Consider the following 27000-nt stretch of genomic DNA (forward strand, 5'->3'; position numbering starts at 1 on the left):
GTATTGCAGTGGTAGTGTAGTATTTGTAGTGGTAGTGTCTGTATTGTAGTGGTAGTGTCTGTATTGTAGTGGTATTGTCTGGATTTTAGTGGTAGTGTCTGTATTTTAGTGGTAGTGTAGTGTCCTGTATTGTAGTGGTAGTGCAGTGTTAGTGGTAGTGTTTTTTATTGTAGTGGTAGTGTAGTGTCTGTATTTTAGTGGTAGTGCAGTTGTCTAAGTAGTGGTGTGTAGTGTCTAATGTAGTTGTAGTGTAGTGTCTGTATTGTAGTGGTAAGTGTCTGTATTGTAGTGGTAGTGTCTGTATTGTAGTGGTAGTGTCTTTATTTTAGTGTAGTGTGTGTATTGCAGTGGTAGTGTAGTGTCTGTATTGTCGAAGGTAGTGTAGTGTCTGTATTGTAGTGGTAGTGTCTGTATTGTAGTGGTAGTGTATGTCTGTATTGTAGTGGTAGTGTCGTATTATCGTGGTAGTGGTCTGTATTGAAGTGGTAATGTCTGTATTGTAGTGTAGTGTCTGTATTTAGTGGTATTGTCTGTATGTAGGTAAGTGTCTGTATTGCAGTGTAGTGTAGTGTCTATATTGTAGTGGTAGTGTAGTATCTGTGTTGTGTGGTAGTGTCTGCATTGTATTGTTAGTGTCTGCATTGTAGTGGTAGTGTCTATTGTAGTGGTTGTGTCTGTATTGTAGTTGTATGTCTGTATTTTAGTGGTAGTGTCAGTATTTTAGTGGTAGTGTCAGTATTTTAGTGGTAGTGTAGTGTTTTGTATTGTAGTGGTAGTGTAGTGTCTGTATGGCAGTGGTTGTAGTATTTGTAGTGGTAGTGTCTGTTGTAGTGGTAGTGTCTGTATTGTAGTGGTATTGTCTGTATTTTAGTGGTAGTGTCTATATTTTAGTGGTAGTGTCTGTATTTTAGTGGTAGTGTAGTGTCTGTATTGTAGTGGTAGTGTAGTTGTCTGTATTGTAGTGGTAGTGTTTTATTTAGTGGTATGTAGTGGTCTGTATTTAGTGGTAGTGCAGTGTCTAATGTATTGTAGTGTAGTGTCTGTATTGTAATGGTAGTGTAGTGTCTGTATTGTAGTGGTAGTGTTTTGTATGTAGTGGTAATGTCTGCCATTGTAGTGTAGTGTCTGTATTGTAGTGGTACTGTAGTGTCTATTAGTTGTGGTAGTGTCTGTATTGTAGTGGTAGTGTCTGTCTTGTAGTGGTAGTGTCTGTCTTGTAGTGGTAGTGTCTGTATTGTAGTGTAGTGTCTGTATTGCAGTGGTAGTGTCTGTATTGCAGTGGTAGTGTCTGTATTGCAGTGGTAGTGGTAGTGTCTGTATTGCAGTGGTAGTGTAGTATCTGTATTGTCGTGGTAGTGTCTGTATTGTAGTGGTAGTGTCTGTATTGTAGTGTAGTGTCTGTATTGCAGTGGTAGTGTCGTGTCTGTATTGTTGTGTAGTGTAGTGGCTGTATTGCAGTGGTAGTGTAGTATTTGTAGTGGTAATGTCTGTATGTAGTGGTAGTGTCTGTATTTTAGTGGTAGTGTAGTGTCTGTATTGTAGTGGTAGTGCAGTGTCTGTATTGTAGTGGTAGTGTTTTATTGTAGTGGTAGTGTAGTGTCTGTATTTTAGTGGTAGTGCAGTGTCTAATGTAGTGGTAGTGTAGTGTCTAATGTAGTTGCAGTGTAGTGTCTGTATTGTAGTGGTAGTGTCTGTATTGTAGGGTAAGTGTCTGTATTGTAGTGGTAGTGTCTGTATTTAGTGTAGTGTGTGTATTGCAGTGGTAGTGTAGTGTCTGTATTGTCGAGGTAGTGTAGTGTCTGTATTGTAGTGGTAGTGTCTGTATTGTAGTGGTAGTGTAGTGTCTGTATTGTAGTGGTAGTGTCTGTATTATCGTGGTAGTGTCTGTATTGAAGTGGTAATGTCTGTATTGTAGTGTAGTGTCTGTATGTTAGTGGTAGTGTCTGTATTGTAGGTTAGTGTCTGTATTGCAGTGGTAGTGTAGTGTCTATATTGCAGTGGTAGTGTAGTATCTGTGTTGTAGTGGTAGTGTCTGCATTGTAGTGGTAGTGTCTGCATTGTAGTGGTAGTGTCTATTGTAGTGGTTGTGTCTGTATTGTAGTTGTAGTGTCTGTATTTTAGTGGTAGTGCCTATTTTTAGTGGTAGTGTCTGTATTTTAGTGGTAGTGTAGTGTCTGTATTGTAGTGGTAGTGTAGTGTCTGTATTGTAGTGGTAGTGTTTTTATTGTAGTGGTAGTGTAGTGTCTGTATTTTAGTGGTAGTGCAGTGTCTAATGTAGTGGTAGTGTAGTGTCTAATGTAGTTGTAGTGTAGTGTCTGTATTGTAGTGGTAGTGTCTGTATTGTAGTGGTAGTGTCTGTATTGTAATGGTAGTGTCTGTATTTTAGTGTAGTGTCTGTATTGCAGTGGTATTGTAGTGTCTGTAATGCAGTGGTAGTGTAGTGTCTCTATTGCAGTGGTAGTGGAGTGTCTCTATTGCAGTGGTAGTGTAGTGTCTGTATTGTAATGGTAGTGTAGTGTCTGTATTGAGTGGTAGTGTTTGTATGTAGTGGTAATGTCTGCATTGTAGTGTAGTGTCTGTATTGTAGTGGTACTGTAGTGTCTATATTGTTGTGGTAGTGTCTGTATTGTAGTGGTAGTGTCTGTCTTGTAGTGGTAGTGTCTGTATTGTAGTGTAGTGTCTGTATGGCAGTGGTAGTGTCTGTATTGCAGTGGTAGTGTAGTGTCTGTATTGCAGTGGTAGTGTAGTGTCTGTATTGTCGTGGTAGTGTCTGTATTGTAGTGGTAGTGTCTGTATTGTAGTGTAGTGTCTGTATTGCAGTGGTAGTGTCGTCTGTATTGTTGTGGTATGTAGTGTCTGTATTGTCTTAGTAGTGTCTGTATTATGTGGCAGTGTCTGTATTGTAGTGGTAATGTCTGTATTGTAGTGGTCATGTCTGTATTGTAGTGGAAGTGTCGTGTCTGTATTGTAGTGTAGTGTCTGTATTGTAATGGTAGTGTAGTGTCTGTATTGTAGTGGTAGTGTTTGTATTGTAGTGGTAATGTCTGCATTGTAGTGTAGTGTCTGTATTTTAGTGGTAGTGTAGTGTCTGTATTGTAGTGGTAGTGTCTATATTGTTGTGGTTGTGTCTGTTTTGTAGTGGTAGTGTCTGTCTTGTAGTGGTAGTGTCTGTATTGTAGTGTAGTGTCTGTATTGCAGTGGTAGTGTCTGTATTGCGTGGTAGTGTCTGTGTTGCAGTGGTAGTGTCGTGTCTGTATTGCAGTGGTAGTGTCTGTATTGTAGTGGTAGTGTGTGTATTGTAGTGTAGTGTCTGTATTGCCATGGTAGTGTCTGTATTATGTGGCAGTGTCTTTATTGTAGTGGTAATGTCTGTATTGTAGTGTAGTTCTGTATTATATTGGTAGTGTAGTGTCTGTATTGTAGTGGTAATGTCTGTATTGTAGTTTAGTGTCTGTATTGTATTGGTTGTGTAGTGTCTGTATTGTAGTGCTTGTCTCAGGATGGTACGTTGGTGGTTGAAGATATCCCTCTAGTGGTGTGGGGGCTTGGTGTTTTGTCAAAGTGGGTGTGGGGGGTTATATCCTTCTGTTTGGCCCTGTCCGGGGGTGTCCTCGGATGGGGCCACGGTGTCTCCTGACCCCTCTTTCTCAGCCTCCAGTATTTATGCGGCAGTAGTTTATGTGTCGGGGGGCTAGGGTCAGTTTGTTATATCTGGAGTTCTTCTCCGTCCTATTCGTGTGTCCTGTGTGAATTTAAGTGTGCTCGCTCTAATTCTCTCTTTCTCTTCTTTCTCTCTCTCGGAGACCTGAGCCCTAGGACCATGCCTCAAGAAACCTGACATGATGACTCCTTGCTGTCCCCAGTCCACCTGGCGTGCTGCTGCTCCAGTTTCAACTGTTCTGCCTTATTATTTTTGGACCATGCTGGTCATTTATGAACATTTGAACATCTTGGCCATGTTCTGTTATAATCACCACCCGGCACAGCCACAAGAGGACTGGCCACCCCACATAGCCTGGTTCCTCTCTAGTTTCTTCCTAGGTTTTGGCCTTTCTAGGGAGTTTTTCCTAGCCACCGTGCTACTACACCTGCATTGCTTGCTGTTTGGGGTTTTGGGCGGGTTTCTGTACAGCACTTTGAGATATCAGCTGATGTACGAAGGGCTATATAATGTTTGTTTTATTTGATAGTGGTAGTGTAGTGTCTGTATGGTAGTGGTAGTGTCTGTATTGCAGTTGAAGTGTAGTGTCTGTATTGCAGTGGTAGAGTAGTGTCTGTATTGTAGTGGTAGTGTCTGAATTGCAGTTGAAGTGTAGTGTCTGATTGCAGTTGAAGTGTAGTGTCTGTATTGCAGTGGTAGTGTAGTGTCTGTATTGTTGAGGTAGTGGTAGTGTCTGTATTGTCGAGGGTAGTGTTCTGTATTATCGTGGTAGTGTCTGTATTGTAGTGGTAATGTCTGTATTGCAGTGTAGTGCCTGTATTTTAGTGGTAATGTCTGTATTGTAGTGGTAGTGTCTGCATTGTAGTGGTAGTGTCTGTATTGTAGTGGTAGTGTCTATTGTAGTGGTAGTGTCTATTGTAGCGGTAGTGTCTATTGTAGTGGTTGTGTCTGTAATTGTAGTGGTAGTGTCTGTATTTTAGTGGTAGTGTAGTGTCTGTATTGTAGTGGTAGTGTAGTATCTGTATTTTAGTGGTAGTGTAGTGTCTAACGTAGTGGTAGTGTAGTGTCTAATGTAGTGGTAGTGTAGTGTCTAATGTAGTGGTAGTGTCTGTATTGTAGTGTAGTGTCTGTATTGCAGTGGTAGTGGAGTGTCTGTATTGCAGAGGTAGTGTAGTGTCTGTATTGTAATGGTAGTGTAGTGTCTGTATTGCAGAGGTAGTGTAGTGTCTGTATTGTAATGGTAGTGTAGTGTCTGTATTTTAGTGGTAGTGTAGTGTCTATTGTAGTGGTAGTGTAGTGTCTGTATTGTAGTGGTAGTGTCTGTATTGTAGTGGTAGTGTAGTGTCTGTAGTATAGTGCTAATGTCTGTAATGTAGTGGGAGTGTCTGTATTGTAGTGGTAGTGTCTGCATTGTAGTGGTAGTGGTCTGCATTGTAGTGGTAGTGTCTATTGTAGTGGTAGTGTCTATTGTAGTGGTTGTGTCTGTATTGTAGTGGTAGTGTCTGCATTGTAGTGGTAGTGTCTATTGTAGTGGTAGTGTCTATTGTAGTGGTAGTGTCTATTCTAGTGGTAGTGTCTGTATTTTAGTGGTAGTGTCTGTATTTTAGTGGTAGTGTAGTGGCTGTATTGTAGTGGTAGTGTTTGTATTGTAGTGGTAGTGTAGTGTCTGTATTGCAGTGGTAGTGTAGTATCTGTATTGTAGTGGTAGTGTCTGTATTGTAGTGGTAGTGTCTGTATTTTAGTGGAAGTGTCTATATTTTAGTGGTAGTGTCTGTATTTTAGTGGTAGTGTCTGTATTCTAGTGGTAGTGTAGTGTCTGTATTGTAGTGGTAGTGCAGTGTCTAATGTAGTGGTAGTGTAGTGTCTAATGTAGTGGTAGTGTAGTGTCTGTATTGTATGGTAGTGTCTGTATTGTAGTGTAGTGTCTGTATTGCAGTGGTAGTGTAGTATCTGTATTGCAGTGGTAGTGTAGTGTGTGTATTGCAGTGGTAGTGTAGTGTCTGCATTGTCGTGGTAGTGTAGTTTCTGTATTATAGTGGTAGTGTAGTGTCTGTATTATAGTGATAGTGTCTGTATTGTAGTGGTAGTGTCTGTCTTGTAGTGGTAGATGTAGTGTATGTATTGTAGTGGTAGTGTCTGTATTGTAGTGGTAGTGTAGTGTCTGTATAGAGTGGTAATGCCTGTGTTGTAGTGGTAGTGTAGTGTCTGTATTAAAGTGGTAGTGTCTGCATTGCAGTGGTAGTGTCTGTATTGGCAGTGGTAGTGTAGTATCTTGTTGTAGTGGTAGTGTCTGTATTGTAGTGCAGTGTCTGTATTGTAATGGTAATGTCTGTATTGTAGTGGTAGTGTCTGTATGAGTATTGTAGTGGTAGTGTCTGTATTGTAGTGGTAGTGTCTGTATTGTAGTGGTAGTGTTTCTATTGTAGTGGTAGTGGTAGTATATTTATTGTAGTGGTAGTGTCTGTATTATGGGTGGTTAGTGTCTGTATTATCATTGTAGTGTCTGTATTGTAGTGGGAGTGTAGTGTCTGTATTGTAGTGGTAGTGTAGTGTCTGTATTGTAGTGGTAGTGTGAGTATTGTAGTGGTAGTGTCTCTATTGTAGTGGTAGTGGTAGTGTCTGTATTATCGTGGTAGTGTCTGTATTATCCTGGTAGTGTTTGTATTATAGTGGTAGTGTCTGTATTGTAGTGGGAGTGTAGTGTCTGTATTGTAGTGGTAGTGTCGGCATTATCGTGGTAGTAACTGTATTGTAGTGGGAGTGTAGTGTCTGTATTGTAGTGGTAGTGTAGTGTCTGTATTGTAGTGGTAGTGTGAGTATTGTAGTGGTAGTGTGAGTATTGTAGTGGTAGTGTCTCTATTGTAGTGGTAGTGGTATATATGTATTGTAGTGGTAGTGTCTGTATTATCGTGGTAGTGTCTGTATTGTAGTGGTAGTGTCTGTATTGTAGTGGTAGTGTCTATTGTAGTGGTAGTGTCTATTGTAGCGGTAGTGTCTATTGTAATGGTTGTGTCTGTATTGTAGTGGTAGTGTCTGTATTTTAGTGGTAGTGTAGTGTCTGTATTGTAGTGGTAGTGTGAGTATTGTAGTGGTAGTGTGAGTATTGTAGTGGTAGTGTCTCTATTGTAGTGGTAGTGGTAGTATATGTATTGTAGTGGTAGTGCCTGTATTTTAGTGGTTAATGTCTGTATTGTAGTGGTAGTGTCTGTATTGTAGTGGTAGTGTCTATTGTAGTGGTAGTGTCTATTGTAGCGGTAGTGTCTATTGTAGTGGTTGTGTCTGTATTGTAGTGGTAGTGTCTGTATTTTAGTGGTAGTGTAGTGTCTGTATTGTAGTGGTAGTGTAGTATCTGTATTTTAGTGGTAGTGTAGTGTCTAACGTAGTGGTAGTGTAGTGTCTAATGTAGTGGTAGTGTAGTGTCTAATGTAGTGGTAGTGTCTGTATTGTAGTGTAGTGTCTGTATTGCAGTGGTAGTGGAGTGTCTGTATTGCAGAGGTAGTGTAGTGTCTGTATTGTAATGGTAGTGTAGTGTCTGTATTGCAGAGGTAGTGTAGTGTCTGTATTGTAATGGTAGTGTAGTGTCTGTATTTTAGTGGTAGTGTAGTGTCTATTGTAGTGGTAGTGTAGTGTCTGTATTGTAGTGGTAGTGTCTGTATTGTAGTGGTAGTGTAGTGTCTGTAGTATAGTGCTAATGTCTGTAATGTAGTGGGAGTGTCTGTATTGTAGTGGTTAGTGTCTGCATTGTAGTGGTAGTGTCTGCATTGTAGTGGTAGTGTCTATTGTAGTGGTAGTGTCTATTGTAGTGGTTGTGTCTGTATTGTAGTGGTAGTGTCTGCATTGTAGTGGTAGTGTCTATTGTAGTGGTAGTGTCTATTGTAGTGGTAGTGTCTATTCTAGTGGTAGTGTCTGTATTTTAGTGGTAGTGTCTGTATTTTAGTGGTAGTGTAGTGGCTGTATTGTAGTGGTAGTGTTTGTATTGTAGTGGTAGTGTAGTGTCTGTATTGCAGTGGTAGTGTAGTATCTGTATTGTAGTGGTAGTGTCTGTATTGTAGTGGTAGTGTCTGTATTTTAGTGGAAGTGTCTATATTTTAGTGGTAGTGTCTGTATTTTAGTGGTAGTGTCTGTATTCTAGTGGTAGTGTAGTGTCTGTATTGTAGTGGTAGTGCAGTGTCTAATGTAGTGGTAGTGTAGTGTCTAATGTAGTGGTAGTGTAGTGTCTGTATTGTAGTGGTAGTGTCTGTATTGTAGTGTAGTGTCTGTATTGCAGTGGTAGTGTAGTATCTGTATTGCAGTGGTAGTGTAGTGTGTGTATTGCAGTGGTAGTGTAGTGTCTGCTTTGTCGTGGTAGTGTAGTTTCTGTATTATAGTGGTAGTGTAGTGTCTGTATTATAGTGATAGTGTCTGTATTGTAGTGGTAGTGTCTGTCTTGTAGTGGTAGTGTAGTGTATGTATTGTAGTGGTAGTGTCTGTATTGTAGTGGTAGTGTAGTGTCTGTATAGAGTGGTAATGCCTGTGTTGTAGTGGTAGTGTAGTGTCTGTATTAAAGTGGTAGTGTCTGCATTGCAGTGGTAGTGTCTGTATTGCAGTGGTAGTGTAGTATCTGTGTTGTAGTGGTAGTGTCTGTATTGTAGTGCAGTGTCTGTATTGTAATGGTAATGTCTGTATTGTAGTGGTAGTGTCTGTATGAGTATTGTAGTGGTAGTGTCTGTATTGTAGTGGTAGTGTCTGTATTGTAGTGGTAGTGTTTCTATTGTAGTGGTAGTGGTAGTATATGTATTGTAGTGGTAGTGTCTGTATTATGGTGGTAGTGTCTGTATTATCATTGTAGTGTCTGTATTGTAGTGGGAGTGTAGTGTCTGTATTGTAGTGGTAGTGTAGTGTCTGTATTGTAGTGGTAGTGTGAGTATTGTAGTGGTAGTGTCTCTATTGTAGTGGTAGTGGTAGTGTCTGTATTATCGTGGTAGTGTCTGTATTATCATGGTAGTGTCTGTATTATAGTGGTAGTGTCTGTATTGTAGTGGGAGTGTAGTGTCTGTATTGTAGTGGTAGTGTCGGCATTATCGTGGTAGTAACTGTATTGTAGTGGGAGTGTAGTGTCTGTATTGTAGTGGTAGTGTAGTGTCTGTATTGTAGTGGTAGTGTGAGTATTGTAGTGGTAGTGTGAGTATTGTAGTGGTAGTGTCTCTATTGTAGTGGTAGTGGTAGTATATGTATTGTAGTGGTAGTGTCTGTATTATCGTGGTAGTGTCTGTATTATCATGGTAGTGTCTGTATTTTAGTGGGAGTGTAGTGTCTGTATTGTAGTGGTAGTGTCGGCATTATCGTGGTAGTAACTGTATTGTAGTTGTAATGTAGTTTCTGTATTGTAGTGGGAGTGTCTGTATTGCAGTGGTAGTGTCTGTATTGTAGTGGTAGTGTAGTGTCTGTATTGTAATGGTAGTGTCTGTATTGTAGTGGTAATGTCTGTATATTAGTGGTAGTGTCACAGTCGTCCTCCTCTTCATCTGAAGAGGAGAGGCGAGAAGGATCGGAGGACCAAAATGCGGCGTGATATGTGTTCATCATGAATTTTAATAAAGAAAACACTGAACACTATACAAAAACCGTAAACAAAATAACAACCGTGAAGCTAATGCGAGCTGCGCTGAAACAAGCCATCAACATAGACAGTTTATTCTCCGGCGCACAAAACACCGGTCAACCCAACACACAGGGTGAATAATCCAAAGCAGGACCAGAATAGTCCGGAGAATAAAACTCATGAACACCACCAAATAACAGGAATACAAAAACAATCCCGCACAAAACAAGGGCGGGACAACCTACTAAATATTAGGATGCTAGTTAAACTAAAATGTACACAGGTGAAACTAATAAGACAAAACCAACAGACATAGAAAAAGGGATCGGTAGTGGCTAGTAGGAGAGTGACGACGACCGCCGAGCACCCCCCGAACAGGCAGGGGAGCCAACTTCGGCGGAAGTCGTGACAGGTAGTGTCTGTATTGTAGTGGTAGTGTAGTGTCTGTATTGTAGTGGTAGTGTCTGTATTATCGTGGTAGTGTCTGTCTTGTAGTGGTAGTGTCACGTTTCTTCAAAATTGAACCCAGAAGCAGACCAGGACAAGGAGAGTAGGAAGAAGGTGAGTATTTATTTACAAGTGAATGTGAATGGGTAGATATATCCAGGTGGCGTAGCGGGCAGCGGTGGTGAGTTGATGGAGTAAATAGGTGGATCCAATGGGGAAGCGGAATCCTCCGCCGACCAGGCGGGAATGGGGTAAATGATCCGGGTGAGTAATGTTCATGGCTAACGATCCGGCAGGGAATGGTTGTCAGGTCCGGGCTTATGAAGAGGAGAGATGATGATCAGGACCAGGTGTGCAGATAGCTGATGGGATACAGGTGCGGGTAATCAGAACTCCCAACTGGCTACATTGCCCGGCAACCAGACAGGGTGCGTTCCAGGACGCCGGAAAAAACACTCCAGGACAGAACACTGGCAAATATCAGACTCAGGAAACGGGATTCGTGACAGTACCCCCCCTCCGACGAACGCCACCGGGCGGACTACCCGGAGCGCCAGGGTGGAGGCGGTAAAAGTCACGAAGCAGGTCATCGTCAAGGATCTGACGCCGAGGAATCCAACTCCTCTCCTCAGGACCATATCCTTCCCAATCCACTAAATACTGGAACCCTTGACCCCGCCGTCTGGAGTCCATGATGCGGCGCACCGTGTAGACAGGACCACCTCCGATCATCCGAGGAGGAGGAGGACGAGGAGGCAACAGAGGACTGAGGAGAACCGGCTTGAGGCAGGAGACATGAAAGGTGGGATGTACTCTTAGTGTAGCAGGCAACTTGAGTCGGACCACAACAGGATTAATGATCCTCTCCACTACAAACGGACCAATTAACTTTGGTGACAGTTTCCTCGACTCAGTCCGTAGAGGAAGATCCCGTGTAGCCAACCAAACCTTATCTCCAATGGTATAAGCGGGGGCAGGAATACGGCGACGATTCGCCTGGATCTGATACCGGTCAGAAACCTTAAGGAGGGCCTTCCTGGCCCGATGCCAGGTGCGGTGGCAACAACGAATGTGGGTCTGGACAGAAGGAACCGAGAGATCCCGCTCCCGAGAAGGAAGCAAGGGAGGTTGGTAACCGTACAGGCACTGGAAGGGAGACATCCCAGTGGCAGATGAAGGGAGAGTATTATGAGCATACTCGACCCAGGGTAATTGAGAGGACCAAGAGGTGGGATCAGAGGAAACAAGACAGCGCAGCGTGGACTCCATCTTCTGGTTGGCTCTCTCCGCCTGACCATTAGATTGGGGGTGAAATCCAGATGTGAGACTGACTGTAGCTCCAATGGCCAAACAGAAGGACTTCCAGACAGCAGAGGTAAACTGAGGACCACGGTCAGAAACAATGTCACAGGGCAACCCGTGGACCCTGAACACCGCCCTAACCAGGATCTCGGACGTCTCAGTGGCAGAAGGCAGCTTGGAGAGGGGAACAAAGTGGGCAAACTTGCTGAATCTATCCACAATGGTCAGAATAACCGTGTTACCAACAGAAGAGGGCAACCCCGTGACAAAATCCAGGGCCAGATGCGACCAAGGTTGCCGGGGAATAGGTAAGGGGTGAAGAAGCCCAGAGCTGGCCCGATTGGTACTCTTATTCTGCGCACAAACAGGACAAGCGGCAACAAACCTCCGGGTATCTTCTCCCATGGCAGGCCACCAAAATCGTCTGCGCAGTAACGCCATAGTCCGAGCAACACCAGGGTGACAAGCTATCTTGCTGGCGTGGGACCACTGAAGGACAGCAGAACGAACCGACTCAGGCACGAACAACCGGCCGGGTGGACCGTTATCGGGCCCGGGCTGTGTCCGAAGAGCCGCCATCACCTCCTCCTCAATCCTCCATGTAACGGCTCCCACGACAACGTTCTGGGGAAGAATCGTCTCAGTCTTAGCCCCACTCTCCTCCGTCTTGGAGAACATCCGGGACAGGGCGTCCGCCTTCCCGTTCTTCGACCCAGGTCGGAACGTCAGGGAAAAAATTGAAGCGTCCAAAAAACAAAGCCCACCGGGCCTGACGGGAGTTGAGACATTTAGCCGATTGCACGTAAGCCAGATTCTTGTGGTCAGTCCAGACCACAAACGGTTGCTCCGCTCCCTCCAACCAGTGACGCCACTCCTCCAAGGCGAGCTTCACAGCGAGAAGCTCCCGGTTACCCACATCGTAGTTTCTTTCAGCTGGAGAAAGACGACAAGAGTAGAAGGCGCAGGGATGGAGTTTACCGTCAGTGGAGCTACGCTGGGACAGGATGGCGCCCACCCCCACATCAGACGCATCCACCTCCACAATGAACTGACGGGAAGTGTCAGGTTGAGAGAGAATCGGGGCGTTGGTGAATCGGCTCTTCAAATCTCGAAATGCTCGGTCTGCCTCAGGAGACCAACAGAACTTTCTGGTGCAAGACGTCAGTACAGTTAAAGGGGCGGCCACCCGGCTGTAATCACTGATAAACCTCCGATAAAAATTCGCAAACCCCAGGAATCTCTGGAGCTGCAATCTCGTACCGGGCTGAACCCAATCCCGAACCGCCCGAACCTTCTCTTGGTCCATCTTGATCTCTCCCCTGGAGATGATGTACCCGAGGAAGGACGTCGTGTGGGCGTGAAAATCGCACTTATCAGCCTTCACGAACAGACGGTTCTCCAATAACCGCTGCAGGACCTGCTTGACATGCTGAAAGCTCCTTCGAGAAGATGAGGATATCATCCAGGTAAACGAACACAAAATACCAATCATATCTCTCAGAACGTCATTCACCATACTTCGGAACACAGCAGGAGCGTTGGTCAGTCCAAACGGCATCACCTGGTACTCTCGAAATGTCCCATCGGAGTATTGAACCCAGTCCACCACTCGTCCCCCTCCTTGATCCGAACCAAATGATAAGCATTACGTAAATCAAGCTTCGTAAAAACCGTAGCACCCTGTAAAGAATCGAAAGCCGAGGTCATCAAGGGCAGGGGGATACTTGTTCTTGACCGTAATATCATTCAAACCCCGATAATCAATACACGGTCGAAGAGAGCCGTCCTTCTTGCTCACAAAAAAAAATCCTGCTCCCAGTGGTGATGACGAAGGCCGAATGAGACTTGCAGCTAGAGACTCCTTTATGTAGGTCTCCAAGGCCTCACGTTCAGGTCGAGAGATACTGTATAACCGTCCCTTGGAAAGGCGGCTCCAGGAAACAGATTAATCGCACAGTCATAAGGTCGGTGGGGAGGAAGGGACTGAGCCTTCTGTTTACTGAATACTTCACCCAACTCGTGATATGTTTCTGGAACCAGGGACAAATCAGGAGGAGCAGAGGCACTGACCTGACTGGAAACGGCNCCCACGACAACGTTCTGGGGAAGAATCGTCTCATTCTTAGCCCCACTCTCCTCCGTCTTGGAGAACATCCGGGACAGGGCGTCCGCCTTCCCGTTCTTCGACCCAGGTCGAAACGTCAGGGAAAAATTGAAGCGTCCAAAAAACAAAGCCCACCGGCCTGACGGAGTTGAGACATTTAGCCGATTGCACGTAAGCCAGATTCTTGTGGTCAGTCCAGACCACAAACGGTTGTCTCCCGCTCCCTCCAACCATGACGCCACTCCTCCAAGGCGAGCTTCACAGCGAGAAGCTCCCGGTTTACCCACATCGTAGTTTCTTTCAGCTGAGAAAGACGACAGAGGTAAAGGCGCAGGATGGATTTTACCGTCAGTGGAGCCTACGCTGGGACAGGATGGCGCCCACCCCCACATCAGACGCATCCACCTCCACAATGAACTGACGGGAAGTGTCAGGTTGAGAGAGAATCGGGGCGTTGGTGAATCGGCTCTTCAAATCTCGAAATGCTCGGTCTGCCTCAGGAGACCAACAGAACTTTCTGGTGCAAGACGTCAGTACAGTTAAAGGGGCGGCCCACCCGGCTGTAATCACTGATAAACCTCCGATAAAAAATTCGCAAACCCCAGGAATCTCTGGAGCTGCAATCTCGTACCGGGCTGAACCCAATCCCGAACCGCCCGAACCTTCTCTTGGTCCATCTTGATCTCTCCCCTGGAGATGATGTACCCGAGGAAGGACGTCGTGTGGGCGTGAAAATCGCACTTATCAGCCTTCACGAACAGACGGTTCTCCAATAACCGCTGCAGGACCTGCTTGACATGCTGAAAGCTCCTTCGAGAAGATGAGGATATCATCCAGGTAAACGAACACAAAAATACCAATCATATCTCTCAGAACGTCATTCACCATACTTCGGAACACAGCAGGAGCGTTGGTCAGTCCAAACGGCATCACCTGGTACTCGAAATGTCCCATCGGAGTATTGAACCCAGTCAACCACTCGTCCCCCTCCTTGATCCGAACCAAATGATAAGCATTACGTAAATCAAGCTTCGTAAAAACCGTAGCACCCTGTAAAGAATCGAAAGCCGAGGTCATCAAGGGCAGGGGATACTTGTTCTTGACCGTAATATCATTCAAACCCCGATAATCAATACACGGTCGAAGAGAGCCGTCCTTCTTGCTCACAAAAAAAAATCCTGCTCCCAGTGGTGATGACGAAGGCCGAATGAGACTTGCAGCTAGAGACTCCTTTATGTAGGTCTCCAAGGCCTCACGTTCAGGTCGAGAGATACTGTATAACCGTCCCTTGGGAAAGGCGGCTCCAGGAAACAGATTAATCGCACAGTCATAAGGTCGGTGGGGAGGAAGGGACTGAGCCTTCTGTTTACTGAATACTTCACCCAACTCGTGATATGTTTCTGGAACCAGGGACAAATCAGGAGGAGCAGAGGCACTGACCTGACTGGAAACGGCAGGAGAACAGGCAGTCCTAAGACAGTTAGCATGACAATCAATGCTCCAACTAGTTATCTTCCCCGTCACCCAATCAAACGAGGGATTGTGTTCCATCAGCCAGGGGTAACCAAGAACCAGAGGAACATGGGGCGAGGACAGAATGAAGAAGGAGATAAATTCTGAATGATTCCCCGACAACAACATCTTAACCGGTTCAGTCCTCATAGTGATCCGTGCCAGACTACTGCCGTTCAGAGTGGTTGCTTCAATGGCTTCCGGCAATTGCTCCTTGGAAAGCCCCAGCTGTTCCACCAAGTCGGCATCAATAAAGCTGCCATCGGCACCTGAATCGATAAAAGCGTTCATCTCTAAGCTCTGATCCTTATTCATAAGGGTCGCAGGAAAACGGGGTCTGACAGGATTCTTGAGAGGTTGAAACTGTCTCGCTAAAATTCCTCCCAAAACTAGCGAGCCGGGCAGTTTAACGAGCGCTGTGGACAAGCGGAGATGTAATGTCCTGAGCTACCACAGTAGAGACAGCTGTTGGTCTCACGTCTACGTTGGCGCTCCTCCTTAGTTAGCCCGTGTCTCCCCACTTGCATTGGTTCAGGATCTGGTGGCAAGACCCCTCCACTAATCCCGTGTGGGGAATAACGATCAATACGTTCTGGTTCACTTCCTGAACCGAATGGTAACCAAGTTGCTGATTGATTGGATGGGCCCCACTGCTTCTGCCTCCTTCTCTCTCGGACTCTATTATCTACCCGAATAGATAAAGTGACCAAGCTGTCTAGGTCACTAGGCTCTGGATAAGAGATCAGCTCGTCCTTGAGTTGCTCCGACAACCCCTGGTAAAAAACCGCTTGTAGTGATTCCTCATTCCAACCACTCTCCACAGCCAATGTCCTGAATTCTATCACAAAGTCTGCCACACTGCGAGCTCCTTGGCAAAGAGAGAACAAACGTTTAGCTGCGTCCTTACCTCGGACTGGATGGTCAAAAAGCTTTCTCATCTCTGCCGTGAAACCCTGGTATGACGTCATGCATGTGTCTCGTCGTTCCCAAACAGCTGAAGCCCATTCCAGAGCTCTACCACGCAGCAGCTCAATAACAAAAGCTATCCTAGCCTTATCTGTGGCGTAAGAGTAGGGCTGCAGATCAAAAACTAACCCACACTGTAAAAGAAATGAACGGCATCCTCCCAGATCTCCCTCGTACTTCTCCGGTGTCGGAACCTTGGGCTCACGGAAGGAACCTGCTCCCGAATCGGCAGGTGATATGGGTGAAACAGGTGGTGGATGATCCGCCGGCAACCTGAGCTGATCCTGGATACTCGTTAATCGATCCGATAAGTTCCGGATTGAACCTGCTATCTCGTGTAGCGCCGTGTTGTGTTGTCCCAACATCTTCTCCTGCTGGGTAATGGCATGGCAAACGGAGTCCAGGTCCGCTGGGTTCATCCTTGGCCGGATCGTTCTGTCACGTTTCTTCAAAATTGAACCCAGAAGCAGACCAGGACAAGGAGAGTAGGAAGAAGGTGAGTATTTATTTACAAGTGAATGTGAATGGGTAGATATATCCAGGTGGCGTAGCGGGCAGCGGTGGTGAGTTGATGGGAGTAAATAGGTGGATCCAATGGGGAAGCGGAATCCTCCGCCGACCAGGCGGGAATGGGGTAAATGATCCGGGTGAGTAATGTTCATGGCTAACGATCCGGCAGGGAATGGTTGTCAGGTCCGGGCTTATGAAGAGGAGAGATGATGATCAGGACCAGGTGTGCAGATAGCTGATGGGATACAGGTGCGGGTAATCAGAACTCCCAACTGGCTACATTGCCCGGCAACCAGACAGGGTGCGTTCCAGGACGCCGGAAAAAACACTCCAGGACAGAACACTGGCAAATATCAGACTCAGGAAACTGGATTCGTGACAGGTAGTGTCTGTCTTGTAGTGGTAGTGTCTGTATTGTAGTGGTAGTGTAGTGTCTGTCTTTTAGTGGTAGTGTCTGTATTGTAGTGGTAGTGTAGTGTCTGTATTGTAGTGGTAGTGTAGTGTCTGTATTGTAGTGGTAATGTAGTGTCTGTATTGTAGTGGTAATGTAGTGTCTGTATTGTAGTGGTAATGTCTGTCTTGTAGTGTTAGTGTCTGTATTGTAGTGGTAGTGTCTGTATTGTAGTGGTAGTGTAGTGTCTGTATTGTAGTGGTAGTGTAGTGTCTGTATTGTAGTGGTAGTGTCTGTATTGTAGTGGTAGTGTCTGTATTGTAGTGGTATTGTAGTGTCTGTATTGTAGTGTCTGTATTGTAGTGTCTGTATTGTAGTGGTAGTGTAGTGTCTGTATTGTAGTGGTAGTGTAGTGTCTGTATTGTAGTGGTAGTGTCTGTGTTGTAGTGGTAGTGTCTGTGTTGTAGTGGTATTGTAGTGTCTGTATTGTAGTGGTAGTGTAGTGCCTGTGTTGTAGTGGTAGTGTCTGTATTGTAGTGGTAGTGTCTGTATTGTAGTGGTATTGTAGTGTCTGTATTGTAGTGTATGTATTATAGTGGTAGTGTCTGTCTTGTAGTGGCAGTGTAGTGTCTGTATTATAGTGGTAGTGTATGTATTGTAGTGATAGTGTGAGTATTGTAGTGGTAGTGTCTGTATTGTAGTGGTAGTGTAGTATCTGTATTGCAGTGGTAGTGTCTGTATTGTAGTGGTAGTGTCTGTATTGTAGTGGTGTGTCTGTATTATAGTGGTAGTGTATGTATTGTAGTGGTAGTGTGAGTATTGTAGTGGTAGTGTCTGTATTTTAGGGGTAGTGTAGAGTCTGTATTATAGTGGTAATGTCTGTATTGTAGTGGTAGTATATGTATTGTAGTGGTAGTGTCTGTATTATCGTGGTAGTGTCTGTATTATCGTGGTAGTGTCTGTATTATCGTGGTAGTATCTGTATTATAGTGGTCATGTCTGTATTGTAGTGGGAGTGTCTGTATTGTAGTGGGAGTGTAGTGTCTGTCTTGTAGTGGTAGTGTCTGTATTGTAGTGGTAGTGTAGTGTCTGTATTTTAGTGGTAGTGTCTGTATTGTAGTGGTAGTGTAGTGTCTGTATTGTAGTGGTAGTGTAGTGTCTGTATTGTAGTGGTAATGTAGTGTCTGTATTGTAGTGGTAATGTAGTGTCTGTATTGTAGTGGTAATGTCTGTCTTGTAGTGTTAGTGTCTGTATTGTAGTGGTAGTGTCTGTATTGTAGTGGTAGTGTAGTGTCTGTATTGTAGTGGTAGTGTAGTGTCTGTATTGGTAGTGTCTGTATTGTAGTGGTAGTGTCTGTATTGTAGTGGTAGTGTCTGTATTGTAGTGGTATTGTAGTGTCTGTATTGTAGTGGTATTGTAGTGTCTGTATTGTAGTGGTATTGTAGTGTCTGTATTGTAGTGGTAGTGTAGTGTCTGTATTGTAGTGGTAGTGTCTGTGTTGTAGTGGTAGTGTCTGTGTTGTAGTGGTATTGTAGTGTCTGTATTGTAGTGGTAGTGTAGTGCCTGTGTTGTAGTGGTAGTGTCTGTATTGTAGTGGTAGTGTCTGTATTGTAGTGGTATTGTAGTGTCTGTATTGTAGTGTATGTATTATAGTGGTAGTGTCTGTCTTGTAGTGGCAGTGTAGTGTCTGTATTATAGTGGTAGTGTATGTATTGTAGTGATAGTGTGAGTATTGTAGTGGTAGTGTCTGTATTGTAGTGGTAGTGTAGTATCTGTATTGCAGTGGTAGTGTCTGTATTGTAGTGGTAGTGTCTGTATTGTAGTGGTAGTGTAGTGTCTGTATTATAGTGGTAGTGTATGTATTGTAGTGGTAGTGTGAGTATTGTAGTGGTAGTGTCTGTATTTTAGGGGTAGTGTAGAGTCTGTATTATAGTGGTAATGTCTGTATTGTAGTGGTAGTATATGTATTGTAGTGGTAGTGTCTGTATTATCGTGGTAGTGTCTGTATTATCGTGGTAGTGTCTGTATTATAGTGGTCATGTCTGTATTGTAGTGGGAGTGTCTGTATTGTAGTGGGAGTGTAGTGTCTGTATTGTAGTGGTAGTGTCTGCATTATCGTGGTAGTAACTGTATTGTAGTTGTAATGTAGTGTCTGTTTTTTATAGCTACTGTTTACAGGCCTCCTGGGCCACATACAGCGTTCCTCACTGAGTTCCCTGAATTCCTTTCAGACCTTGTAGTCATAGCAGATAATATTCTTTCATATTCACATGGAAAAGTCCACAGACCCACTCCAAAAGGCTTTCGGAGCCATCATCGACTCAGTGGGTTTTGTCCAACATGTCTCTGGAACCACTCACTGTCACAGTCATACGCTGGACCTAGTTTTGTCCCATGGAATAAATGTTGTGGATCTTAATGTTTTTCCTCATAATCCTGGACTATCGGACCACCATTTTATTACGTTTGCAATTGCAACAAATAATCTGCTCAGACCCCAACCAAGGAACATCAAAAGTCGTGCTTTAAATTCACAGACTACACAAAGATTCCTTGATGTCCTTCCAGATTCCCTCTGTCTACCCAAGGACGCCAGAGGACACAAATCAGTTAACCACCTAACTGAGGAACTCAATTTATCCTTGCACAATACCCTAGATGCAGTTGCACCCCTAAAAACTAAAAACATTTATCATAAGAAACTAGCTCCCTGGTACACAGAAAATACCCGAGCTCTGAAGCAAGCTTCCAGAAAATTGGAACGGAAATGGCGCCACACCAAACTGGAAGTCTTCCGACTAGCTTGGAAAGACAGTACCGTGCAGTACCGAAGAGCCCTTACTGCTGCTCGATCATCCTATTTTTCTAACTTAATTGAGGAAAATAAGAACAATCCGAAATTCCTTTTTGATACTGTCGCAAAGCTAACTAAAAAGCAGCATTCCCCAAGAGAGGATGACTTTCACTTTAGCAGTGATAAATTCATGAACTTCTTTGAGGAAAAGATTATGATTATTAGAAAGCAAATTACGGACTCCTCTTTAAATCTGCGTATTCCTTCAAAGCTCAGTTGTCCTGAGTCTGCACAACTCTCCCAGGACCTAGGATCAAGAGAGACGCTCAAGTGTTTTAGTAATATATCTCTTGACACAATGATGAAAATAATCATGGCCTCTAAACCTTCAAGCTGCATACTGGACCCTATTCCAACTAATCTACTGAAAGAGCTGCTTCCTGTGCTTGGCCCTCCTATGTTGAACATAATAAACGGCTCTCTATCCACCGGATGTGAACCAAACTCACTAAAAGTGGCAGTAATAAAGCCTCTCTTGAAAAAAGCCAAACCTTGATCCAGAAAATATAAAAAACTATCGGCCTATATCGAATCTTCCATTCCTCTCAAATTTTTTAGAAAAGGCTGTTGCGCAGCAACTTACTGCCTTCCTGAAGACAAACAATGTATACGAAATGCTTCTGTCTGGTTTTAGACCACATCATAGCACTGAGACGGCACTTGTGAAGGTGGTAAATGACATTTTAATGGCATCGGACCGAGGCTCTGCATCTGTCCTCGTGCTCCTAGACCTTAGTGCTGCTTTTGATACCATCGAACACCACCTTCTTTTGGAGAGATTGGAAACCCAAATTGGTCTACACGGACAAGTTCTGGCCTGGTTTAGATCTTATCTGTCGGAAAGATATCAGTTTGTCTCTGTGAATGGTTTGTCCTCTGACAAATCAACTGTACATTTCGGTGTTCCTCAAGGTTCCGTTTTAGGACCACTATTGTCTTCACTATATATTTTACCTCTTGGGGATGTTATTCGAAAACATAAATGTTAACTTTCACTGCTATGCAGATGACACACAGCTGTACATTTCAATGAAACATGGTGAAGCCCCAAAATTGCCCTTGCTAGAAGCATGTGTTTCAGACATAAGGAAGTGGATGGCTGCAAACTTTCTACTTTTAAACTCGGACAAAACAGAGATGCTTGTTCTAGGTCCCAAGAAACAAAGAGATCTTCTGTTGAATCTGACAATTAATCTTAATGGTTGTACAGTCGTCTCAAATAAAACTGAAGGACCTCGGCGTTACTCTGGACCCTGATCTCTCTTTTGAAGAACATATCAAGACCATTTAAAGGACAGCTTTTTTCCATCTACGTAACATTGCAAAAATCTAAAACTTTCTGTCCAAAAATGATGCAGAAAAATTAATCCATTCTTTTGTCACTTCTAGGTTAGACTACTGCAATGCTCTACTTTCCGGCTACCCGGATAAAGCACTAAATAAACTTCAGTTGGTGCTAAATACGGCTGCTAGAATCCTGACTAGAACCAAAAAATTTGATCATATTACTCCAGTGCTAGCCTCTCTACACTGGCTTCCTGTCAAAGCAAGGCCTGATTTCAAGGTTTTACTGCTAACCTACAAAGCATTACATGGGCTTGCTCCTACCTATCTCTCTGATTTGGTCCTGCCGTACATACCTACACGTACGCTACTGTCACAAGACGCAGGCCTCCTAATTGTCCCTAGAATTTCGAAGCAAACAGCTGGAGGCAGGGCTTTCTCCTATAGAGCTCCATTTTTATGGAACGGTCTGCCTACCCCTGTCAGAGACGCAAACTCGGTCTCAACCTTTAAGTCTTTACTAAGACTCATCTCTTCAGTGGGTCATATGATTGAGTGTAGTCTGGCCCAGGAGTGGGAAGGTGAACGGAAAGGCTCTGGAGCAACGAACCGCCCTTGCTGTCTCTGCCTGGCCGGTTCCCCTCTTTCCACTGGGATTCTCTGCCTCTAACCCTATTACAGGGCTGAGTCACTGGCTTACTGGGGCTCTCCCATGCCGTCCCTGGAAGGGGTGCGTCACCTGAGTGGGTTGATTCCTGTCTGGGTTGGCGCCCCCCCTTGGGTTGTGCCATGGCGGAGATCTTTGTGTGCTATACTCGGCCCTGTCTCAGGATGGTAAGTTGGTGGTTGAAGATATCCCTCTAGTGGTGTGGGGGCTGTGCTTTGGCAAAGTGGGTGGGGCTATATCCTTCCTGTTTGGCCCTGTCCGGGGGTGTCCTCGGATGGGTCCACAGTGTCTCCTGACCCCTCCTGTCTCAGCCTCCAGTATTTATGCTGCAGTAGTTTATGTGTCGGGGGGCTAGGGTCAGTTTGTTATATCTGGAGTACTTCTCCTGTCCTATTCGGTGTCCTGTGTGAATCTAAGTGTGCGTTCTCTAATTCTCTCCTTCTCTCTTTCTTTCTTTCTCTCTCTCGGAGGACCTGAGCCCTAGGACCATGCCCCAGGATTACCTGACATGATGACTCCTTGCTGTCCCCAGTCCACCTGGCGGTGCTGCTGCTCCAGTTTCAACTGTTCTGCCTTATTATTATACGACCATGCTGGTCATTTATGAACATTTGAACATCTTGGCCATGTTCTGTTACAATCTCCACCCGGCACAGCCAGAAGAGGACTGGCCACCGCACATAGCCTGGTTCCTCTCTAGGTTTCTTCCTAGGTTTTGGCCTTTCTAGGGAGTTTTTCCTAGCCACCGTGCTACTACACCTGCATTGCTTGCTGTTTGGGGTTTTAGGCTGGGTTTCTGTACAGCACTTTGAGATATCAGCTGATGTACGAAGGGCTATATAAATACATTTGATTTGATTTGATTTGTCTGTATTGTAGTGGGAGTGTCTGTATTGTAGTGGTAGTGTCTGTATTGTAGTGGTAGTGTAGTGTCTGTATTGTAGTGGTAGAGTAGTGTCTGTATTATCGTGGTAGTGTCTGTCTTGTAGTGGTAGTGTCTGTATTGTAGTGGTAGTGTCTGTATTGTAGTGGTAGTGTAGTGTCTGTATTATAGTGGTAGTGCCTGTATTGTAGTGGTAATGTAGTGTCTATATTATCGTGGTAGTGTCTGTCTTGTAGTGGTAGTGTCGGTATTGTAGTGGTAGTGTAGTGTCTGTATTGTAGTGGTAGAGTCTGTATTGTAGTGGTAGTGTAGTGTCTGTATTGTAGTGATAGTGTCTGTATTGTAGTGGTAGTGTAGTATCTGTATTGTAGTGGTAGTGTAGTATCTGTAGTGTAGTGGTAGTGTCAGTGTAGTATCTGTATTGTAGTGGTAGTGTCTGTATTGTAGTGGCAGTGTCTGTATTTTAGTGGAAGTGTAGTATCTGTATTGTAGTGGTAGTGCCTGTATTGTAGTGGTAGTGTGTGTATTGTAGTTGTAGTGTAGTATCTGTATTGTAGTGGTAGTGTCTGGATTGTAGTGGTAGTGCCGTATCTGTATTGTAGTGGTAGTGTCAGTGTAGTATCTGTATTGTAGTGGCAGTGTCTGTATTTTAGTGGAAGTGTAGTGTCTGTATTATCGTGGTAATGTCTGTATTGTAGTGGTAGTATCTGTATTGTAATGTAGTGTCTGTATTGTAGTGGTAGTGTCTGTATTGTAGTGTAGTGTCTGTATTGTAGTGTAGTGTATGTATTGCAGTGGTAGTGTAGTGTCTGTATTGAAGTGGTCGTGTCTGTATTGTAGTGGTAGTGTAGTGTCTGTATTATAGTGGTAGTGTCTGTCTTGTAGTGGCAGTGTAGTGTCTGTATTGTAGTGGTAGAGTCTGTATTGTAGTGGTAGTGTAGTGTCTGTATTGTAGTGGTAGTGTCTGTATTGTAGTGGTAGTGTCTGTATTGTAGTGGTAGTGTCTGTATTGTAGTGGTAGTGTCTGTATTGTAGTGGTAGTGTCTGTATTGCAGTGGTAGTGTCTGTATTGCAGTGGTAGTGTCTGTATTGCAGTGGTAGTGTCTGTATTGCAGTGGTAGTGTCTGTATTGCAGTGGTAGTGTAGTATCTGTATTGTAGTGGTAGTGTCTGTATTGTAGTGCAGTGTCTGTATTTTAGTGGTAGTGTAGTGTCTGTATTATAGTGGTAGTGTCTGTCGTGTAGTGGTAGTGTAGTGTCTGTATTGCAGTGGTAGTGTCTGTATTGTAGTGATAGTGTGGTAGTGTCTGTATTGTAGTGATAGTGTGGTAGTGTCTGTATTGTAGTGGTAGTGTCTGCATTATCGTGGTAGTTTCTGTGTTGTAGTGTTAGTGTCTGTATTATGGTGGTAAGTGTAGTGTCTGTATTATGGTGGTAATGTAGTGTCTGTATTATAGTGGTAGTGTCTGTATTATAGTGGTAATGTAGTGCCTGTATTGTAGTGGTAGTGTAGTGTCTGTATTGTAGTGGTAGTGTAGTGCCAGTTTTGTAGTGGTAGTGTAGTGTCTGTATTGTAGTGGTAGTGTAGTGTCTGTATTATAGTGGTAGTGTTGTGTCTGTATTATAGTGGTAGTGTTGTGTCTGTATTTTAGTGGTAGTGTAGTGTCTGTATTGTAGTGTCTGTATTTTAGTGGTAGTGTAGTGTCTGTATTGTAGTGTCTGTATTATAGTGGTAATGTCTGTGCTGTAGTGTTTGTATATCTATTGTAGTGGTAGTGTCTGTATTGTAGTGGTAGTGTAGTGTGTGTATTGTAGTGGTAGTGTCTGTATTGTATTGGTGGTGTAGTGTCTGTGTTGTAGTGGTGGTATCCGTATTGTAGTGGTAGTGTCTGTATTATAGTGGTAGTGTAGTGTCTGTATTATGGTGGTAGTGTAGTGTCTGTATTATGGTGGTAGTGTCTGTATTATGGTGGTAATGTAGTGTCTGTATTATAGTGGTAGTGTCTGTATTGCAGTGGTAGTGTAGTATCTGTATTGTAGTGGTAGTGTCTGTATTGCAGTGGTAGTGTCTGTATTGTAGTGGTAGTGTAGTGTCTGTATTGTAGTGGCAGTGTCTGTATTTTAGTGGTAGTGTAGTGTCTGTATTATAGTGGTAATGTCTGTATTGTAGTGGTAGTGTCTATATTGTAGTGGTAGTGTCTATATTGTAGTGGTAGTGTCTGCATTATCGTGGTAGTTTCTGTCTTGTAGTGGTAGTGTAGTGTCTGTATTATAGTGGTAGTGTAGTGTCTGTATTATGGTGGTAGTGTAGTGTCTGTTTGTAGTGGTAGTGTAGTGTCTGTATTATAGTGGTCATGTCTGTATTATAGTGGTAATGTAGTGTCTGTATTGTAGTGGTAGTGTAGTGTCTGTATTATAGTTGTGGTGTCTGTATTATGGTGGTCATGTCTGTATTATAGTTGTGGTGTCTGTATTATAGTGGTAGTGTAGTGTCTGTATTATAGTGGTAGTGTAGTGTCTGTATTATGGTGGTAGTGTAGTGTCTGTATTATGGTGGTAGTGTAGTGTCTGTATTATGGTGGTCGTGTCTGTATTATGGTGGTAATGTAGTGTCTGTATTATAGTGGTAGTGTCTGTATTGCAGTGGTAGTGTAGTATCTGTATTGTAGTGGTAGTGTCTGTATTATAGTGCAGTCTCTTTATTTTAGTGGTAGTGTAGTGTCTGTATTATAGTGGTAATGTCTGTATTGTAGTGGTAGTGTCTGCAATATCATTGTAGTTTCTGTATTATAGTGGAGGTGTCTGTATTATAGAGGTAATGTAGTGTCTGTATTGTAGTGGTAGTGTAGTGTCTGTATTGTAGTGGTAGTGTCTGTATTGTAGTCATAGTTTAGTGTCTGAATTATAGTGGTAATGTCTGTATTGCAGTGGTAGTGTCTGTATTGCAGTGGTAGTGTCTGTATTGCAGTGGTAGTGTAGTGTCTGTATTGTAGTGCAGTGTCTGTATTTTAGTGGTAGTGTCATGTCTGTATTGTAGTGGCAGTGTCTGTATTTTAGTGGTAGTGTCTGTATTGTAGTGGTAGTGTCTGTATTATAGTGGTAATGTCTGTGCTGTAGTGTTTGTATATCTATTGTAGTGGTAGTGTCTGTATTGTAGTGGTAGTGTAGTGTGTGTATTGTAGTGGTAGTGTCTGTATTATCGTGGTCATGCCTGTATTATAGTGGTAGTGTCTGCATTGTAGTGGTAGTGTCTGCATTATCGTGATAGTTTCTGTGTTGTAGTGTTAGTGTCTGTATTGTAGTTTTAGTGTCTGTATTGTAGTGGTAGTGTCTGCATTATCGTGGTAGTTTCTGTGTTGTAGTGTTAGTGTCTGTATTATGGTGGTAAGTGTAGTGTCTGTATTATGGTGGTAATGTAGTGTCTGTATTATAGTGGTAGTGTCTGTATTATAGTGGTAATGTAGTGTCTGTATTGTAGTGGTAGTGTAGTGTCTGTATTATAGTGGTGGTGTCTGTATTATAGGGGTAATGTAGTGTCTGTATTTTAGTGGTAGTGTAGTGTCTGTATTGTAGTGGTAGTGTAGTGTCTGTATTGTAGTGGTAGTGTAGTGTCTGTATTGTAGTGGTAGTGTAGTGTCTGTATTATAGTGGTAGTGTTGTGTCTGTATTATAGTGGTAGTGTTGTGTCTGTATTTTAGTGGTAGTGTAGTGTCTGTATTGTAGTGTCTGTATTATAGTGGTAATGTCTGTGCTGTAGTGTTTGTATATCTATTGTAGTGGTAGTGTAGTGTGTGTATTGTAGTGGTAGTGTCTGTATTGTATTGGTGGTGTAGTGTCTGTGTTGTAGTGGTGGTATCCGTATTGTAGTGGTAGTGTCTGTATTGTAGTTGCAGTGTCTGTATTATAGTGGTAGTGTTTGTATTGTAGTGGTAGTGTCTGTATTGTAGTGGTCGTTTCTGTATTATATTGGTAATGTCTGTATTGTAGTGGTAGTGTTGATATTTTAGTGGTAATGTCTGTATTATAGTGGTAGTGTCTGTATTATAGTGGTAGTGTCTGTATTATGGTGGTAGTGCTGACAAGGATTGCCGTTCTTCAGAGTTGTGTTCAGTAGGTTTTAACCTAGCCACATTTTTTACAAGATCAATTAAATTTAGTGCTTCTTGTTGGACAAGTTCAGGTAACGTTAGTATATCCTCTGTTGGAAAATGTTTTGTCCTGTTTCCTGCCTACCGACGGCAGCCCTGGTGTTGTTGTTTGGTCACCCGGCTCGGGAGCAGCTGTAGGCGAGGTGTGGACAACATAATGGTATGGTATAAATAGAAATGATAGCAGTCTGAGGATCATCTTACACAGCCATGCTGCCGCACACGCGTGTCGACTTCTTGTGTCTTATTAGAGAGTGTGAGGGAGTGAGAGAACGCAGCACAACATGTCAGTGTGTCATAGCCATCATCATCAACATCATGACAGTTAATATTGTAAGCTGACCGATATAACAAACACATCACGTGTTACTAGGAAGTGGGTCAACACAGCGTGATACCAACGGCACACGCAACAAGGCCAGTCTGTCACACGCACACACACACACACACACACACACACACACACACACACACACACACACACACACCATATTTCCAGCTGGCAGGCAGGCAATGTGTTCCTGGAGAGCTTGCAGGCAGGTAGGGATAGGGCAGGGGTTAGTAGGGTTAAGGTCAGGACACCAGACCAGAACAAGGAAATAACATGTGGCCTTGGTGTTCGTTGCTGCATAAATAATATGCTGTAAGATAAAGTACACTATTAAGTTCGTCTATATATTTTCTTATACA

General features: G+C 43.7%; 1 protein-coding gene across 1 annotated transcript in view; it reads right to left on the reverse strand.

Annotated features, from left to right (window-relative positions):
• Positions 1-27000, reverse strand: part of LOC109909889 (mitogen-activated protein kinase kinase kinase 15) — a 95865-nt gene that overhangs the window by 67520 nt on the left and 1345 nt on the right. The gene's annotated exons all lie outside the window — the stretch shown is intronic.

Source organism: Oncorhynchus kisutch, linkage group LG18 (genome assembly GCF_002021735.2).
Source record: "Oncorhynchus kisutch isolate 150728-3 linkage group LG18, Okis_V2, whole genome shotgun sequence".
NCBI lineage: Eukaryota > Metazoa > Chordata > Actinopteri > Salmoniformes > Salmonidae > Oncorhynchus > Oncorhynchus kisutch.